General features: G+C 50.0%; 1 protein-coding gene across 3 annotated transcripts in view; it reads left to right on the top strand.

Moving 5' to 3' along the window:
- UBE3B (ubiquitin protein ligase E3B) overlaps positions 1–16,413 on the top strand; it is a 2,019,282-nt gene that overhangs the window by 1,567,330 nt on the left and 435,539 nt on the right. The window lies entirely within an intron of this gene.

The following is a 16,413-nucleotide window of genomic DNA, read 5'->3' as shown; positions in this document are numbered from 1 at the left end:
GTCGCTCCAGGCCATCAAGACCGACTCGGAGACGGCCCGGGCCCTAGGGGTACTTGAACAACGATGGCCCTTTCGGAGCTCCGGAGGCAGACAGGGTGCCTCCAAGGGATCCAGTGGTGGCTCTTCTACATACCGCCAGGCGGCCCGCTCCTCGTCCCAGGAGGCCTACAGAGGTTTTTGCAAGCAAGGAGGATCCCCCCGTTGTCGTCAAGGAGGCCAGGGCGGCAAGGCCTCCTCCAAACAGGACTGAACCGGCTGGACCATCGGGGCCCCCACCGAAGCACCCCGGTGGGAGGCCGGCTGACGAAGTTTGTCAGCGTGTGGGAGTCCATCTCCACCGACCGTTGGGTGCTGAACACCCTGGCCAACGGGCACTCGCTGGAATTCCAAAAGAAGTGTCCTCGCATTCCTCCTGTGGCCAGGAAGGAGAATCACGTCCCTCAACTACTGTTGGACGTAAGGGCGATGCTCAAGAAAGGTGCCATCGAGCTCGTCCCAAGGAGGCTCCGGAGTGTACTCAAGGTACTTCCTCGTCAAAAAGAAGACAGGCGGTTGGCACCCCATCCTGGACCTGCGTCGGTTAAACAAGTACATCAAGGCACAGAAATTCAGGATGGTCACCCTCCAGCACGTGCGGGGTCAGCTGGAGGAGGGCAACTTCCTATCGTCGTTGGACCTGGAGGATGCTTACTTCCACATCCCCATTCTAAAAGGACACAAAGTTTCTCAGGTTCGTGGTTCAGGGACGCCACTGCCAATTCAGAGCCCTGCTGTTCGGAATAAAGTCGGCACCCAGGGTATTCAAAAGTGCCTGGCACCAGTGGCGGCGTGGCTGCGCCTGCAGGGGATCCACGTCTACCCCTACCTGGACGACTGGCTAATCCGTGCAAGGACAAGAGAACTCGCCGTCGAACACACAGCGAGGACCGTCCGGCTGCTCACGGAACTGGGATTCCCCATCAACTACCCCAAATCCCATCTGGTTCTGTCGCAAGTAGCACTGTTTCTGGGAGCGAAGCTCGATACAGTGGGGCAATTGGCCTCCCCGTCGGAGGAGAGGACGAAGGCCATTTTGGGCAAGGTGCAACGCCTGCTAGCCACGGACGTGGCCAGGGTGAGGTCCATCAAGTCCCTCCTCGGGATGATGTCCTCATGCATCTACCTTGTACCCCTTTGCAGACTTCGGATGCGTCTGCTACAGGAGTTCCTCGACGCCCGCTGGTTTCAGGCGACGGGCTGCTTCGCGTTCCAGCCTTGGGACCCTCCAGATTAGTGTACGTTGTTACGCAGATGGCCACGTTTAGTCTTTGGGCTACTTCAAATGAGAGTCCGTCCCTTGGGTATATACGCCCAGGGTGCTCAAGAGTCAGCACGTCGCTGTTTGGAGAGGGAGGGAGTCGGGTGAAAGGACGGGTCACAAGGGGGGAGAGGTGCCGACTGCCTCACCTTCGAGTCCTCATAAGGTGCTGGCCTGTAATTGTGTCAGCCACTTCGTCCGTGTGTCTCCCTGAAGGGCTGACTCTCTCCGCCGCACACAGAAGCTGCGCCTTCTAGAAAGAGAGACCTCTGCCTCAGGCCTCCTCTCCGCCCTAGGTCCGCCGCGTGGTTTCAGACGAGAACTCCTACTGTGCTCTTAGGGCTGGATTGCTTTCGCTTTCGTGGGCATGGACTGTGCCTGGCTTCGACCTTCACACGTGTCCACAGAATCGTTGTTTTCTGAGGGAGTACTGCACCAATTTTCTCTGGATTTTCGGGCAGATGCGGGAGGGTATCTTCCCATCCTCTTCTTGCCAGTTCTCAGTGGGTAGGGGGCCATGCAGTGGGGGCTCAGACCATTTTATGGAATGTGGGGCTGGGAGCTCACACGGAGGTCCATCTCATCTGTGCGCCCCCTAGTCGCCTGTGGCTCATATCCTTTTAACACAATGTTTGTAGATTATTCATGCATCCAATTTCTCAGGTGATTCACAGTTCACCCCGGAACACAATTTTGAATTAGTCTACCTCCGCCGGGCTTGGACCATTTTCAATTTCCAATGTGACTTTTAACAGAAACTTGCTTTAACCAAAGCTCTTAGCTGATCTCCCTCTGCTGGCCCTCGGGCCAACTTCATCTTCTTTGTCATCAACGTTCTTTTTGCTATTACTATCGAAGACAGGGTTTTGCTTGACCCGTTGTAGGACCACTTCGACTTCACAATTACGTATCACTATTTAACATTTACCACCTTTCAGTTGGATACCTAACAGAGACTTTCGAATGAGCAAACACATGGTGCCGGACCATTCTAAGGTATTGCCACATAAGCTTCATATACTGTTCTCTTCAGCTTTCACTTTACAATGTTGCCGCTGGCATTTCAAGATCGAAACACAGAACCTACAACAAACAGCTAAAACACCCAAGAATCCCCCCCCACCGCCAACACTGGAAGACCAGAGCAAAATTGCCACCTCTATCCCCCCATTAGATTCAGCGACTGGTTTAGCCCCAACAAGAAGGTCCTTCCTAAATCCACATCATCGGGATCATCTGTAACTATCCCCAAGAGTCTCATGCTTCGGGGACACCAACGCTGCCTTAGTCCATCCATCAAGTACGACAGCAGGGAAGCCCAGTCTGTCCTGAATCTTAAATGCTCCCCCTGAATAGAATACGTGAGCCATTCCATTGCCAGCAGACTCCACAACTTTGCCACCCATTCGTGGTCCTGCGGGGGATCCTTTGCCTTCCATCGGCGAGCTAGCACCATAGCCCCTACCATCATCATTATTACATAAAGTTTGCGGGCCGCCTTAGATTTTACAGAGGCCAGTTACCCCCCTCCCCCCCAGGCCCAATATCGCAAGTCCCTTGATACTGCCCAGGCCCAGGCCCAAGCCCAGAACTTGATTTATCGCTGAACCAATTCCATCCCAGTACATCTCAATCCCTGGACACTCCCACCAAATATGCACCCACGTACCTACTGCTCCTCATTGCTTCCAGCAAAAAGGGGAGGCTCCAGGGAACATTCTATGAAGTCTGGCGGGAGTTAAGTGCCACTGGGTAATCAACTTAAACCACATCTCTCTTAATTGAAGAGATTTTGTCAGCCTAGGAATCTGTTTCCACAACCACGCCCAGTCAATCTCCCCAATTGAAGACCCAGTAGCCAGCTCCCAATTTTTCATATATGATCGGAGTGGGGGATCCTCTCCAGCCTTCATTTGCCTGTATAGTGCTGAATTCAAATGCTTGTCCCCAGATTCCCTACTGAGATATGTCTCGAAGGGGGTCAATTGTCGGGTCGCCACAAGCTTAACGGTAGGATGACTAAGCCAGTGTCGAAGTTGACAATAACGAAACCTTTCATTTTCACCCACGCCAAACTCTGACTTACACTGCTCGAATTGCTTAAGCTGTCCCCCTCTATGCATATCCCGTAACATTCTACATCCCCCCTGATGCCAAGCTTGGAAAGCCGCCGAAACGAGACCCGGAGTGGACTGCGGATTGGCGAATAGCGGAGTGTACGGGGAAGGGTGCGTCGTTAAGTGGGCCTGCTGCACAGCCTCATCCGAGGTATGGGCCACCAAGGCCAGGATTTCGCTGCAGTTTTGCTGTGGCCTGTCCTGCTTCAGCTTCCACAAGACCCCTTCAAGATCCTCCCCCAAAACGGCCATATCCATAGTCCTCCATACTTTCCGCCGATCATCTTTTTGCCAGTCCCGAAGGACCCTCAGCTGGGCCGCCCTAAAATACACTCGAAAGTCCGGTAGACCCAATCCTCCCCGCTCCGTAGGGGTTCTCATCACCTTGGCCGCTACTTTAGGAGACCTATTCGCCCATACAAATCTACTGGCAGACTTGTTTAAGGACCTGAAAAAAGCCGGGGGTACCTGCGCCGGAAGGGAAGAAAAGAAATACAAAAGCTTGGGAAGGACCACCATTTTTAGAGTATTAATACGGCCTAGCCAGGAAACCGCCAACGGACCCCAATCTATCATCTTACCTTTTAGTTCCTCCAGGAGAGGGGGATAGTTTGCCTGGTACAATTGATCTAGCTTTTGGGTCAGCTTTATTCCCAGATAAGTAATTAGGGAGAGGAGGCGCGTAAGGATCGCGACTCTGGGGACGGGACTGTGAGGTCAAGAATCTCCGTTTTAGAAGGATTTATTTTCAGGCCCGCCATGCTACCAAATTGCGCTAACTTGACCTCCACAGCTGGGATGTCTGTACTCGGGCATGTCAAGGACAGAAGCAAATCATCAGCAAATGCTGCGATTTTATGCTCTTCGCCGGTGAAGGGAAGTCCTCTAATAAGAGGATTGGAGCGCACCGCCTCAAGGAACGGTTCCAAATGAAGGGCGTACAGAATTGGGGAGAGAGGGCACACCTGTTTGGTGCCCCGTCCCACCTGTACCGGGTCTGAGAGTTGCCCATTAATCGCCAACCTAAGGGTCGGGTTCCTATAGTTGGCTCTGATCCTATCCATAAACTTGGGCCCAAAACCCATCTTGAGCATCGTCGCAAAGAGAAAACCCCACTCCACCCGATCAAACGCCTTCTCTGCGTCAATTGCCATCAGTAGAGCGGGGACCTCCCTCTTGTGGGCCTTTTCTATTAAGTGAGCCAACCTCCTAACATTATCGATGGTCTGCCTTCCCCTTACAAACCCCGATTGGTCCAGGTGAATCAGAGCATGGACCAGGTGATCTAACCTATTAGCTAGGATCTTAGAGTATATTTTCAGGTCCACATTAATTAGCGCAATAGGGCGATAGGAGGCGCACTCAGATGGATCCTTACCTTTTTTGGGGACTAGCACTACTTTAGCCTCCTCCATAGTCTTTGTGGTTGCACTATCCTGACCTATCTGGTTGAAGAAATGGTTAGAATAGGAGCTAGAAAAACCATATGGCATTTATAAAACTCTGCTACGTACCCATCCGGACCCGGCGATTTTATATTAGGAAGCGCTCTAATTTCCCCCCTGACCTCGTCTACTGAGATGGCCGCTTCCAAAGCATCCCTCTCATCCTGCGAAATACAAGGGAGAGTAACCCTGTCTAAGTAACGAAATTGGAGCGACTGCCCCGGGGAGTCGGACGCGTACAAGGCAGAATAAAAATGGGCAAATTCCCCCAAAATGACCTCGCTGTTAGTGCTAGTTGAGCCATCTCCCTTTTTAATTCGTAATATCGTCTTCTCCTTTTGCTCCCTTCTAAATAATCTCGCAAGCAAACGGTCAGCCTTATTGGCTTTAATATAGAATTTCTGCCTGAGCTGCAATAACCTCAGCTCGGCCGCTCGCGACTGAATTAACTCCAGCCTGGCCCGGACCGCCCTTTACGCCCTTTTAGTAGCCTGAGTCTGATGTGTCCCCATTCTTGCCAATATTCCCTTAAGAGTCTCTTCTAGACGCGCCTCCTCCAATCTCAGCTCCCTATCCCTTCTTACCTTAATCGCTATTATGGCCCCTCTAATGGTTGCTTTGAAAGCGTCCCACCTAACCTAAAGAAGGGTGTCCCCCCTCTGGATTCTCAGCTAAAAATCGCCTCATTTCCTCCTCAAACTCGCGCACCAGTACTTCATCCTAGAATAGGGCAGCAGGGTAACGCCATTTCCACAGCCCCGAGGGCCTACCTATTGTTGTCAAAGATAACGTCAGGGGAGCATGATCAGACAAAGTAGTGACACCCAAGGAGATATCCGTAGCCCTCCCCAGCAAAGTTGACAGCCATACATAATCAATTCTAGAATGGGACCGATGAGCATGGGAATAGAAGGTATACCCGTCTGCCTCCCCCTGTAGTTCTCGCCAGACATCCACCAAGACCAAATCGCTAAATTTCTTCCTCAAGTCATGTAAGGGTCCCCCCAGGTAACCCACCCCTCCCGCCGATCTGTCGGTCACTGTTCCCAAGCAATGTTAAAGTCACCCGTAAGGATGATGGGTGATTTAGCAAACTTCTCTAACTTCCCCAGTGAGGCTCGCAGGAAACTATCTTGCGCAACATTCGGAGCGTATACCATTGCTACCGTAATTGGCAACCCCTCCCTCACCAGAGAGACCGCCTACAACCTCCCTTGGTCATCTACCATTTCCCCCGCGACATGCAGATCCAGCCCATCTCTAAGGGCCAACAGGACCCCTGCTCTCTTTTTGGGTTGAGTAGAACGTATTAATCGGGAATAGCCCCAAAACCTAATCCTACCCCGATCCGCCGTGCGGATGAGAGTCTCTTGGAGCGTGATGATGTCCGGTCGTTCGCGCCTAATGTACCGCTCAACTTTCATATGTTTAATTGGGGAATTAAGACCATTCACATTGAGGGAGAAAATCCTCAATACCCGTTGACTCGACATGGGTTCCTGACAAACATGGGCCAACTCTCCCACACAGCTTGGTTAGCTTCCCAAAGAGCACTGCACTACTGAATCTCACTGTCTACTGAAGCCCTGGTCTTTCCCCACCCCCGATCCCCCACCTTCCCTCTGACAATGTAGGACGACTGGAGACACCTATATCTGATGGCTTGAGCTCTCAAATGGGACAGCACCGGAGCCATACATCAGGGTTTGATCAGAGTAGATTGCGCCAAGTCCTGATACAGCGCTATCTCCTTCCCATTGTATGTCAGACGACCGGCTTTCTGTACTGCTGCCATAATTCGCTCCTTCACAATAAAACTATGCAGGGCCACAAGGACATCCCTGGGTCTCGCGCCTGGATCCGCACACTTAGAGCCCACTCGGTGTATCCTATCAAAGGCAACTTCCTCGGAACCAGGCTCATCCAGGAGGTCTGCGAATATGGCCTTCACAGTTTGGGAAAGATCCAGCTCGTGGGCGGCCTCCGGGAGGGATTTAATGTGTATATTCGAGGGCCTGGACCTGTTTTCCAAGTCCAACACCTGGAGCTCCAGATTATGCGTCGCTGTAGCCAATGTTTCCAAGAGGGAGTCCGTCTTCCTTGCATCTTTCACGAGGTCCTGAAGTGCCCTCTCATTAGTATCCGCCCTCTCTTCTATCTTACTAATGTCCCTTTTAATCTCCTGGAGGCACTCTGCCAGGTCTTCCCTAAGAACATCCATTTGCTTCTGACCCGCCGCAGTAATCTTCTCAAGCATGTCGGCCAGCAGGAGCTGCAGCGCAGGCTGAATAACCGGTTGTTGAAGAACTGGTGACGACAAACCCGTCGCTGCCTCCCCTGGAGGGCAGCCATTAGCAGATGTTGCCTGCGGATCCTCCACATGCTTAGACCATATTTTGGTCAAGGCATTCTCCTGCACCTTCCTCATAGACCTCTGGATGGGCTGTAAATCCTTGAGTTTTTTTTTACATGGTGCCCGGAGGGCAGGGTAACGAGCACAACAGAATTGTTCTCTGAAAAATAGAAAAGGAGAAAAAGAAAGAAGATGTATTTTTGCAAAAATGTCTCCCTAATCTGTTACTGTTTCTTTAAAGAAAAGAATCGTAATGACTCACCCACTTGAAATGGCCGATTGCTTGTTATAGGTTGTGCTTGGTATCATAAATCAAAGGTTGATATATTTGTCCCATAAGGTTAATTTATGCTTCAATATTATTTTTCAAATTTTTTCGAAAAAAATGTTCTGGGGGAAGAGAAATGGAAGCAAACAAAGAAATAAAAATATTTATTTTCTTAAAAATCTTGTGACTTAGGAGAAAATCTTTTTTTAATAAATTTATAAAAAGTTGAGTTACCAAAATAACTATGTTTTGATGAAGACTTAATATTATATTAGTTATTTACTAAGGCAAAAAGCAAAAGGTCCAATTTAGACTTACCCAGTTTTCAGTATAGCACGCTATAAATGGCGCATTTTAACGCACTTTAAACGCGAAAGCACCAGAAGAGAATGAGGATGCGTGGCTCACCATAGCCTCGTTTAGCTACTACTACTGAAAAAAAGTGTAAATTGGACCTTTTGCTTTTTGCCTTATTAAATAACTAATATAATATTAAGTCTTCATCAAAACATAGTTATTTTGGTAACTCAACTTTTATAAATTTATTTTAAAAAATGTTCTCCTAAGTCACAAGATTTTTAAGAAAATAAATATTTTTATTTCTTTGTTTGCTTCCATTTCTCTTCCCCCAGCACATTTATTTCGAAAACATTTGAAAAATAATATTGAAGCATAAATTAACCTTATGGGACAAATATATCAACCTTTGATTTATGATACCAAGCACAACCTATAACAAGCAATCGGCCATTTCAAGTGGGTGAGTCATTACGATTCTTTTCTTTAAAGAAATAGTAAAAGATTAGGGAGACATTTTTGCTAAAATAGATCTTCTTTCTTTTTCTCCTTTTCTATTTTTCAGAGAACAATACTATTTCACTTTCTCCTGATGAACCATTGTAATTTTCAATGGGGAAACACGTGTCGATTTGTTTTTGAGATTTGATTTAATTTGACATGAGAATTGATTTCTGCAAACAAAATCCAAGAATTCATTGGAACCAATGTGAAGCAAACAAAACCCAAGAATTTATTAGAACCAATGTGAAGATAACATTGATAAATTATTTCTAAATTGAAAATCAAGTGAATAAACCTGATTTGACTCACCATACAGAAACTTTTTATTTCCTTATGAACTGGCGCATTTGAGTAACCTTATTCCCATATATCAACCTATTATTGCATTTAGCTTGTGCAGTAGCCACGCAAATTTATGGGTATGCTCATGCTGACAGTCTTGCAATTTTAACGTCCATTCTTATAACTCATTTGATGTCGCCAAGGTAGAGTTTAGCTGGCAACAAACTTAAATTTCACTAACGAGCACAACAGACTGAGATCCCAGAGCCCCCTCACCGCGGGACCTCAAAACTGACAGTGCACTTCTCTGAGGGCAGAGTAGGTTCCATGCAGTGGATATGGGGTACAATGTCGCTGCCCCCCCACAAAGCAGAGAAGTGAAGCGCAGGGTGCGGGGGGGGATGGCGGACCTCCAAACCAGGTGTTTATAAGCAGCCCCCCAGCAGCATAAGAGTCCAATTAAGCCCTTCAGGATCCGCCGGGAATGCGAAGCGCAGCCATGTACCTGAGGAACCGGAAGGAGACTCAGCAGACCCGGAGCCTGCAGCGCCGACAACAAAAGTGCTTATCCCGTTGCGTGATACGGCCCGATCCACTAGGCAGCCTTCCAATTTGCTGGGAGCTGACCACAGCGCCTACTGGAGGATCTCAACAGAATTGGTAAAGTCAAACCAGTGCACACCGCACGTTGGAGCTTGTCTCTCCCAATGGCGTAGAGTGGGATCTCCTCTCCTTTCCTCCAGTCCTCCTCCGATGTATGCCAGCTGAGATGGCCTCCCCGGCCCCGCGCTCCCGGGATCCACAACCAGTTGAGGGAGTGGAGACCCCGACAAGGCACTGCCCCCCAGCGCCCCCGAGCCCTGATCGCCCCAACGCTGGCCTCCAGCACCAGCCTCCACTGCCCACCAAAGACGCAGGGCACCAGGCTCCGGGACCGCCCCTCCGCACCGCCCGGCTCACCGACCGCGGACCAGGAGCACTGCAAGGGAGATGGGACGCACTGCTCCACGACCTCCACACGCCCCCCCGGGCACACTCCGAGGCCCGGCCCGGCCAGCAGCGCCTCCTCCACACCCCGGGGGCAAGGACCACCACGGCCAAATGCCCAGCAACTGCTGTCCGCCTCCTCCAACGCACACGGGCCGTCCAGTCCCCTACTCTGCTCTGCCGCCGCCTCACCCGCCGCCAGAGGTCACAGCCGTCCCCGAGCCCTGGCCCCCGAGAATACACCGCTTGGGGAGGGCGAAGTCGGCCTGGATGCACAGGACAAGGGCCTCGGGATGGGAGCTTGGTGGCCGCGGTGTTCACAGCATCGCGGCCATCTTGGAATCCACTGGTACTGCTTTTTTATAGGAGCCAAGCACAGTACCATGGCAGCAAACGATTCTCCCCGCCTTGACTATCGACACTGGAGAGCCCCGGGTACCTCCGACACACAATGCAGGATTCTTCAGCCTTGATTCCTTGTCTTAAGTTTCCTATTCTCGAAGGTTCACGAAAGTACCAGTCTCAAGGGCACTTGCCTCCTTGCGTTCCCCTTCGGTTTTGCCGTCTTTCACCTTGTATTAAATTGCCATCTTGGAATTGCTGCTTCCTCCTGTGCTTTGCCTTGCTCAGAGTGTGCTCTCGTGCTCCGTCTTTTATCCATGTGGGAAAGTGTAATGGAAGTCAGGTGTGTGTAATGGTCAGTAATTGCCTGACCATTGTATTGGGACATGTCAGTTATACGGCTTGGGTGTTAGTCCATTTTCTCTCATAGTGAGCTGTCTGTGAGGAAGTGTTTGTGTTGGGAAAGGAGGCGTTGAGTTCCTAAGTATTCTACCTGGTAGGATGGGGAAGGGTGTTACAGGGAGGGGTATACCGTGTCTCGCCATCTGGTGTCCCACTCCCACGCCCCGAAGACCCCTCACGAAGGTAATCCTCCCGCACTGGTCCACCCCCAAGAACTGGATCCAAAATCGATGACTGTGTCCTGGCCACCTGGATGACAGCTCCCCGTGAACTAGCGGGTGAAACACTGTCAGGTTTCTCACAGTAGGCCCTGCTCCTCTTCTTCACAATTATTTTGTCATTCAAAGAATGTTTTCATACTTTGCATGCTGCCATGTCATTCAATAAATATGGAGGACTGCGAGTACAAGAGTCACTAAGAGGAGATATCTCTACTTCTCCAGCATGGGGTCTTACATGGATTCACATGCTCATGAATAGTCCCTGTCGTGAGGTTTGGAATCCTCAGTAATATTAAAGCCATTTTGCTTTAAAGCTAAAAACTGCTTGTCACTTTTATAGCCTATTGCTGTCACTTTGGGTCATGCTACCCCCAACCAATGACACTCGTCCTCCTAAGATCCACACCTGGTGGCCGCCTTCAGATTTTTACCACATGTTTTTGTGTTGGGAGTCATCGTCCTTCGCGCCTCGAAATATCGATAACTTTTTTCCTATTTTTGTAAGAAATCATCTTCAATTCATCTTTTCACTTACCGTTGTGACTACTGGCGACAGGGATCTGTTGCCAGAGCAGATCGAGTCCATCGTCAGATCTTCAGACCATGTGCACCTGCATGCCCGACTTGGGCCTGCCACATGCTCCATGGCAGACGCCACAAGGAAAAGCCTCTCAAGTCCTGCTCGAAATGCGGCCTGAAAAACATCTTTGTCGAAGATTGACATTTAAAATGCATTTTCTGCTTGCATCCTGACCACGATGCTGACAGATTTCCATCTGCTAGGCCTTCTCTTCCAAGATGCGGAACGATCGCCATAGAAGGTTAGTGCCATGGATTGAGGAAGGTAGGGCCTCTGACTTGGCCTCCGAGCGAGGACATGCCCCTTCCAGGGTCGGTAGGAACAGAAAGCATATACACCCTCTATCAAGAGGTTGAGCTCCTTTGAATACAATTCCCAGGGGAAGATACCTAAAAAGGCTAAGTCATCCTATGCTCCAACTTATTCATCGGTGGTCACTGCAGCTGCAGAGCTTTTGGCTGGAAAACAAAGGTCGTCCACACCCTCTACGTTGACGGGTAGTATACCGCCAGCCAGCCAGGCCCAATCTATGAGCAAGTTGTCGACACCGGCTATGAAGCATAAACCTTCTTGATCAAGAACCCTTTTCTGATTTTGTCCAGAAAGATGGCTACGCCGTTGATGTCCTTCGTCACCGTCTCCACTGTATCAACTTCCGCTTGCAGAGTGCCCTGCCTTCAAGGCCTCCTTCGGCCACACTGGCACCAGCCCTGCCGACAGCTGCACCATTACCATCACCGCAAGCCCCAGAGATCACCTCTTTTCCTAGGAGTGATGGTTTGGAGAGGGAGATGCCTCCGGCTCTCGCGGTCCTCCCAAGACACACCAAGGCCACACCACTCTTCACACTGGCTCCATTGGGTCCTCCAAGGGTGTCACCCACTGTCTCAGTGATCCAATCATCTGGTCCCTCAGACAACCTTCCAGAGGGATTCTACTCTGACCAAGAAGGCGGATGAGGTGAGCCTGGTCCCATTAGGCCAATGCCTCAGCAACTGGCCCAACCATCTTGTGCTACCAGCCCTTTGCCTCGGGACCCTGTGCGGGCTCCTGCAGTGCCTAGCGATGTGTGAATGGACATTTTAACCACTCATCTCACATTAGTTTCAGAGATATAACAGTGTCTTACTGCGCAGGTCCCATACCTGCACCGACAAAGAGTCCACCATTGCACTCAGGGCCCGGCTGACACCTTCTCATCCAGCCCCGGCTGGCTCTCGACAGCTGCCTGCTGGAACCCCCTCCTGCAGTGGAGCAGGCAGCCCAGATGGACACTGATACTGTCATAACCCAGGGGACTGATGAATTAGACGACTATGTTCCCGCAGATGGTGAGCCACCTGATTTCCACTTTCCCTCCAGAGACTCTGCACTGGATGAGATTGGTTTGTTTCATGCAATGATCCTGAAGAAAAGAAGGGAGGTTTCCTTTTTCAACGGAGGGAGTCCTCCCGGAAGACTACAGTATTGGTTCCCCTACTTGATGACATCTGGGAAGATGGCCTTTTGATCATGAAAGTCGCTTGCACAACTCCTGCAAAAAAGGAGTGCTTGGAGAAAAAGTACCGGCTTCCGGACACAGTCCCAACGTGCCTCAGATCCCAACCATCACCAGATTCTGTGGTCTCTGCTGCAGCTAGGAAGAGGTCCTCTAACCCCTCTTCCTCTTATATGGTCCCTGGATACGACCGGAAAGTGCATTACCACAATTGCGGCATCTACTGTCAAAGCTGCCGACGCGGTAGCCATTCTATCGAGATATGATAGAGAGCTTTGGTTTAAGTTGGGTCCCATACTTGACTTCCTCCTGGCCGACAAGAAGGCAAACGCCCTAGCTTTGTTCCATGAAGGGAAAGTAGCCTCCGACCATGCGATCACTGTCTCCCAGTACATCACAGATTCAGGCTTTCCACAGATGGGCAATGGAGTGGCCCCCCAAAGACCAGGTTGGTTGAAGGCCACCAACCTCTGTCCTGATGTGCAGACGAAAGTGGTAGACATGCCATTCAGTGGTGAAAACCTTTTTGGAAAGGTGGTCAGCAACACCTGCCAGTCCATAAAGACGGACACAGAGACGGCACTGTCGTTGGGCACTGTTCAGCAGCGGCGGCAGTCCTTTGGATCAGCTAAAGGAAAGGTCTCAAGATCCTCAAGGTGGTTCACTTCACCTTATTGTCAGCTTTCCCGTTCCACCACCCAGGAGGCGTATAGGGGACGTTCCCACGCTTACAGAGGGGGGTAATCGGCGTCATTGTGCTCCAGCAGCCAGACCGGGGACTCCAAAACAAGCCTAACCCAGCCCAGGGCCTGCACCTTCACTTGAGCACCCCAGTGGGAGGCCAGTTATCTCAATTTGTCAACCAGTGGCGCAACATCTCCACAGACAAATGGGTGCTCAATATCATCCAATAGGGTCACACCCTGGAATTCCAGGACAAATGCCCTCACATTCCTCCCATCTACATAAAAGAACAGCTCGTAGCACAGCTACTAAAAAAGGTTCAATCCATTTTGAAGAACAAGGCAAACTCCGGGGGTTACTCTAGATACTTTCTAATGTGAAAGAAGTCAGGAGGGCGGAGATGCCTAAAGAAATTACTCAAATCCCAAAAATTCAGGATGGTCATGTTGCAGCATGTGCTTTGCCAGCTGAAGGAAGGGGATTTCCTGTTGACCCTTGACTTGGACGATGCTTACTCCCACATCCCCATTCATCGTAAATACTGAAAGTTCCTGCGCTTTGTCATTCAGGAAAGCATTACCAGTTCAAGGATGTTCCATTCGGCCTAAGATTGGCTCCAAGGGTGTTCACCAAGTGTAAGGCTCCGGTGGCACAGCACCTTTGTAGCAAGGGAATCTACGTCTACCCCTACCTTGACGATTGGCTGATCCGATCCCACTCTCACACAATGGCAGTCCAGCACACTACAGAGACCATCCAGGCCCTGTCTTCTCTGGAGTCTGGATTCTTGATAAACTATCCGAAATCCTGCATAGTGCCATCTCAGAAAACACTATTCCTAGGATCTTGCCTCAACACACTATTGTGTCTAGCGACTCGTGAGAGGACAGGATAAAGCCCATCCTAGGAAAGGTCCAACGGCTTTCGGCAGCTCACATTGCAACAGTCCGATCCATCAATTCCCTGCTGGGGATGATGTCCTTATGCATCCATCTGGTGCCTTTTTGCAGACTACTGACGAGACCCCTTCACGAGTTTCTGGATGCCAGATAAAAACAAATCACGGGCTCATGGGACGACAGGATCAATCTCAATCCGGCCTTCCATCAAGCCCTACGTTGGTGGTCCATTTGCCCTCATCTCTTGCAGGGCGCCCCTTTTCAGACCCCTTCTCATCAGGCAACAGTCACAACCGACGCCTCTCTGGAAGGTTGGGGCGCCTATACAGCCAACTGTACGCCCCGGGCCACTGGCTTCTAGAAGAGAAGGGGGTGCATATCAACATCCAAGAACTGCAGGCAGTCTTCTGGGCCCTGAAGTCCTTCCGGCCTCAGTTCCAGGGGAAGGTAGTCTGTGTCTTCACGAACAACACAACCACTATGTTTTACATCCGCAAGCATGGTGGAATTCGCTTTCCCATTCTCTCTCTAGAGGCACAGAACCTGTGGCACTGTGCCATTGCTCAGCAGATGTTCCTCATTCTGTTTCTTCTGGCAGGCGTTCACAACACCATTGCAGACTCAGCAAGGAAGTACGGTGCTTCCACAAGTGGGAACTCCAGAAGACCCAGGTATCTCTTCTCTTCAGCAAGTGGGGTCCCCCTCAGATCAACCCTTTTGCCATGGCAGCCAACTTTAAATGCCAGATGTTTTCCAGAAGGTATCCTCAAGCCAGGAGCCTAGGAGCCACCTCTCATTCCCTTGGGAGGGCCTGTTCCTGAACGCATTCACCTCAATCCCCCTGCTGCTACGTGTGATGAATAGACTCTGACAATTCTGCTGCAGGATGATACTCATTGCACCGGCGTGTCCCAGGCAGATCTGGTATCCAGACCTCCATCTGTCAGTGGCTCCAGCCGTCAAACTGCCTCCTCTTCCAGAAGAAGGGTCAGTCCTGCACCAGGACCCAGAGTCTCTGAACCTAGTGGCCTGGCTGCTGCAGCCCTATAATTCGGACACTACTCACTCCCTCTCAACTGCAAGAACATTCTGGCTACAGCCAGGGCTCCATCAATGCTTTCCTGCTGTAAGCATAAGTGGAAATGCTTTACCGTGCGGTGCTTTTCACAAAGGATCTCTCCTCTGGGAGCTACAGCCCTGCTGATTCTGCCTTACCGTCTCTTGCTTGCCAAGTCTGGACTCGCCCAAGCATCTATCACGGTGAATCTGGGTTTTGCATTCGCTGGATCTTTCGCTGCATTCGCTGGATCTTTTGCGTGCCTTTGTGTTCTATGTTGCATGCACCAAACCGTTTTGACAGACCTCTCATCTTTTTGTTTCTTTTGGGCCTATGGGGCATGGCAAGGCTCTGTCTAAAGCTTCCATCTCCAGGTGGCTCTCTTGCTGTATCATACATTGCCATCATCTTGCTAATAGACCTCTGCCAGGCCGACTGAGAGCCCTTTTTCACCAGAGCCATTGCAGCAACTACAGCGTTTCTCTCTGGGGGTCCCCTGTTGGATATCTGCAGGGCTGCTACATGGAGGTCTACCCACACTTTCACAAGATTCTACTGTTTGGATGAGGTGAGTCTTTTCCAGTAAGTGTATTGCTTCTGTTGAGTTTTCCCGCCTCCTGTAGTTTAGCTTTGAAGCAACACTGCTTTAATATTACAGAGGATTCTCAGCCTTATGACAGAATATTCATGAGCATGTGAATCCATGTAAGACCCAGGTTGGAGAACAGGAGTTACAGTTAAGTAACTTGCTCCTTAACGTAGGTATAATAAACAACCTAATTGCTTGAAAAATGTATTTAATATGTCTTTGTTTTAGCTTTATTCTATCTATCTATTTCTATCTGCATTTTTCTATAGCACCACTAACCCTTAGGCCTTAGGGCCCCCTGTAACTCTTAATTGCTTGCCTACGTTTTCTGTTCACATACCTGTAAGCTTGTATTTGTTAGGTTGCTTGTCAATGCTAATTTAGTATAATACGTTTTTCTGTGTAAAACATGAAAACCGATCCATTCCCATTTATAAGAAGATAACATTGAAGTCTGGAGAAATATGTAGCAATTAATTCAGAGGGTTCTAAGTAGGATGTCATGGGATGATGTTTCGTGGGTATGTTTGGTTTGAGCCATTTATTCGTTGCCCTGCATACATTTAGTTATCTTCAAGGCAGTTGTAAGCA

This window comes from Ambystoma mexicanum, chromosome 10, assembly GCF_040938575.1.
Source record: "Ambystoma mexicanum isolate Mex_15411 chromosome 10, UKY_AmexF1_1, whole genome shotgun sequence".
NCBI classification, from domain to species: domain Eukaryota; kingdom Metazoa; phylum Chordata; class Amphibia; order Caudata; family Ambystomatidae; genus Ambystoma; species Ambystoma mexicanum.
This window is presented reverse-complemented; position numbering and strand designations above follow the sequence as displayed.